Source organism: Exophiala dermatitidis (genome assembly GCF_000230625.1).
Source record: "Exophiala dermatitidis NIH/UT8656 unplaced genomic scaffold supercont1.3, whole genome shotgun sequence".
Taxonomy (NCBI): domain Eukaryota; kingdom Fungi; phylum Ascomycota; class Eurotiomycetes; order Chaetothyriales; family Herpotrichiellaceae; genus Exophiala; species Exophiala dermatitidis.
In genome coordinates, this window is record NW_008751648.1 from 3,271,163 (window position 1) to 3,275,564 (window position 4,402).

A 4,402-nucleotide genomic window follows, 5' to 3' on the forward strand; every position below is an offset into this window, starting at 1 on the left:
CTATTCTCGTATAACGATAAGTAGATAATAGATTAGTAAGATTAGTAAGTAATTATTATAATAATACTTATAATAAGTTATTATACGCTATATTACTTTATTACGGAGTATAATATATTACGAAGATCTTAATTAATAATTAGGTTTTAGGATTCTTAGTAAAACCCGTTAGGTACCCTACTCTACTCGAAACCCGTAAGGGTAGAGTAGCGCTTTTTTTAAAAACCCTATTAGGTTAACTAGGTAGGCGGTAGGTGCCCTAAACCCTGCCCTACCTAACCCGTTGCGCAGCCTAAGTAGATACGACTTAGGATATCTCGTTTTCCGAATTAGAATTAAAATCGGTGAAATCCGGGTTATAGATGTAGTAGTCTTTATCGCAGTCTTCCTCGATATTATACTCGTCTAATTAGAGTATATAAATACTATTCTTCTTACGCTATTTTTAAGTTTTATAATCGGCACGGCTAGAACGATATCCGATTTTACTATAATCGAAGTATACGTTTTTATCCTTTAGTTATATACGAATAGCGAGATCGATAGTATTAGGAGCCTAGAGTAGTAATTACTTCTTAAACTTCGATATAGTAGTTTTCGTAACGCGCACTTCCTTCGATATAGGCGTCTTAGTACGAGGTTTAGTAGTCGTAGTTATAGACTTCTTATTACGTCGTCGGAACTATTTATCTAGTAATAGGCGTTTCTTATCTCGGTATATATCGATTAGGTCTTTCTAGAGATTATATTCTAGGGCACTACGTACTAGGTTCTATATAGTATTATCTAGCTTATTAACTAGATCTACTATCTTATTCTAGTCGTTTTTAGATAAGAAGTAGACTAGTCTCTAGAACCGTAAAAGGAATATATTAAATTATTCGTCTAGCCGCTTCTTTAGAGTATTATAATTAAGACGTACTTACTTATCTCGATAATAGATACTATAGAGTTAATCTAGATAGGATAAAATCTCGGATATCTTAACGAAAGTAGATATAGAACTAGACTTAGGTAAATATAGCTTAATTATATTATATACGTCCCTAGCTAGGCGAGTCGTAATATAAGTTACTACTCCCTAAGGCTCTTACTATACCTATACCTCTTCTTCTACTTTTAACTTATAGACTAATTTCGATCTTTACTCGTAGTAGCGGTCCTTATCGCTACTAAATTTAGGAGGGTCTACTACCTTTATACGGTAGCCTATATACGTTAGTCTAGGGAAGTAAGTAGAAAGAGTAGAAGGTACTATAGAAGAACGAGACTAATTCTATAGTCTATCTCGATTAGAATAGAGCGTAGTTACTCGACGACTATTCTATCGTTATTAGTAATTTATAAGGTTACTTATAACGCTATAAGGTTAATTCTAGGTTTATTTATTAGGTTATTACGCTATACGATCTAGTCCTATTAATAGTACTATAGTAATACTAACTACTAGATCTAGAACGGATACGGAACGATACGGAGACGGCGTACGGGTTCGACTAGTAGTCGTCGTAGGTCTCGTAGAGGTTAGAGGCGGTTAGGAGTAATTATTAATAGTATTAGTATTATCTTTAGCTCTCTACGACTCGATATCCTTCTATATTTATATCTTTTTAGTACGTAATACTTTATTATCGACTCTTAACTATATATTATCGGATTAAAGCTTTATAAGGTTCGTAACATCGGCTTATAACGCTATAGTTTCGGCTTTCGTAGTTTCTAAATCGGCTTATAGTTCGTTCGAGTAGTTAATCTACTATTAGTAGGTAGCCTAGTTATCTCTATAGCGTTATTTAGCTTCGTTAAGAAGGTTTTGAAGTTCTACTACTTAAGATAAACTATCTCGTAGAGATTTTTCTAGGTCTTTACTCTTTATATAGAGTTCTTCTAGAGATTCTTCGAGATTATAGTTCTATATCTATAGTTTTAAGATACGTATCTCCTTAATCTTAATATCGTTTAGTAGAGAAGCTAGTTCTATATATCGCTTCTTAGCTACTTCTTTTAATTTAGTAGCGCTATTATAAGCTTAAATTATTCTACCTATAAAGCGTCGAACGAGGCGGAATATTTAGTTAGGGTTATTATTAACGTAACTCTTAAAGCTTATAGCTAAATTAAATATTAGATTATCGGCTTTTAGTCTTAGAGAGCCTTTATCTAGAACGATAGTGCTATTATTCTTAACTTTCTAGTATAGTAAAAAGAATAAGTCGAGATCTATTCTATACTTCTTTACTAATACTAGAATAGAGTTCTTCGATAACTTCGCTTTTAATTTCTTAGTTATAATAAGTAGAGTAGATTAAGTAAACTAAGTATCCTAAGTTTCTTCTACGTCCTAAGTAGCTTTAGGATTAATATAGACGTCTTTCTCTTCCTTAGGAATATAAGATAAGTCGAAATTATCTAATCTATTATCGATTAATTATTAGATTTTAGAGTAATCGAGAAGTTTAGAATCTAGTAAATCGAGTTCGGGTTCTAGATCTAGATCTAGACTAGATTATATAGATACTAGCTAAAAACGTATAACGGTACGAGTCTTACGAGGCGATAGAGAGAGTATTATAGGCGAACTAGTAAAATAACCGGATTCTATAGGTAAACTAGTTTTAGAGGAAATACGCGGTGGCTTAGGCGCCTTAATAGATAGACGGATATCTATATTCTATAGGTCGGCTTAGATAGTAGACTACGTACTAGTAGCTTAAGTAGATTAAGAAGCTTAGCTAAGGGCTCTTGTCACGAATACCGAGGCCAACTGCCGTTGCTAACTGCCGACAACTTATACCCCTCGGCTACTCGGATAGAGCTAAGAGATATAAACTATACGCGACCCGCATAAGAGAGCTTTCCTTCTCTTATACTTCGAGTCGTATATAACTATAGGGTTAAGGAGTACTTAATACTAATTAAAGACTATATCGCTATACTCTACCTATTCCTATTAGGCGTTCCTAATATTCTTAAAGTATTACTCTAAATCGGTCGGAGTAAGCGATATAGAGGTAAGCTACCTACGTAATAATAGGGCTAAAGAGAGTAGGCCTATCTACTAGAGCGACGTCTAATCTCGACGAGTCGTCGCCGACCCTAGTCTAATATATAGAGAGGTTAGCTAAGACTCTAGAGAATAGCTTACCTAGCGGAGAAGTCGTAGACGATCTAGATATAGCTTAGATTTAAGCGGAACTCTCCGAACTCGCTTCTATCTTATAAATAGCGGCTCTCCTTAAGAGACGCGCCTAACTTTAAGAGTAGTTAAAGTAAAAACGCCTAGAAGAAGAGATTTAGATAATAGAAGAAGAAGTCGCGAAATATATCTCGAAGTAATATATAGAGGTTAAAGATACGATACTATCGATATATAAGCGAGCTCGAAGCGTATCGCCTAGAGGCTAAGATCGAAAAAAGTTATACTAGATTCTTAGAATTACTAAATCGAAAGAGTTTAGTAGTAAAAATACCTAAGAATTAAGAGACTTCGATAGTAGCTAGTAAACTATTTTCGAGACTATCTCGAGTAATATTATCTCGAACTAGAAGTATTATATCCGAACCGTAGCTAACTATCTTAGAGGACGGGCGATAATTAACTAGCGTCGGGATCGTCGCGAAGAAGTATTAATATCTCTATCGTAGAACGTATTTCTTATTTAGTATAAGAATACTATCGAGAATATAGATATTCGTAAGAGAAAAGCGCTAGAAGCGCTTATAACTCTTAAGTAAGAATCTACTTAATCGATACGAGATCTAGTCTATTAAATAGAACTTCTAGAGAAAGATATAGGATCTCTTACTAAGGATAAGCGGAAGAGATAGACTCTTTATTATTTCCTAATATCTATATTTCGTAAGGTTATTAGGCGCGACGTACGAACGATTACTTCTCGAGCCTAAGTTCTAGTCTTCGTATAGCGACTAGAGAGAATACTTTAAAAGCCTAAGACCGTAAAGATATCTTAATTAAAATCCGTAAGCGAGGTAGGTACGACTATATCCGGGAGCTTAAATCTACGGTAGACCGGTCGCGGCTCGTATACGTAATAGAACTAACTAGCTACTAGAGTACTATTCTAAAAAGACTTAAATTCCTAAAAAGACTTAAATTCTAAAAAGTAAAGATCTATAAGTAGAACCTCTACGAAGCCCTTTACGAGAAGATACTTTATCTACGGAGCTATAGATTATAAGTAGACTAACTATTTAAAGAAGAATAAGCCTCTCGTAGACGAGTCGTAATTAAAGTAAAAGAACGTTATAAAGAGAAATTTAAAAAATTAGTATCTAGTCTATTAAGTACTATAGTAGCGCTAGAACTAAATAAAAATTAAGTAGTATAATCTAAAGATAAAATATAGCTAGAGAAAAGCTTACTTACTTTAGAGATAAAGAT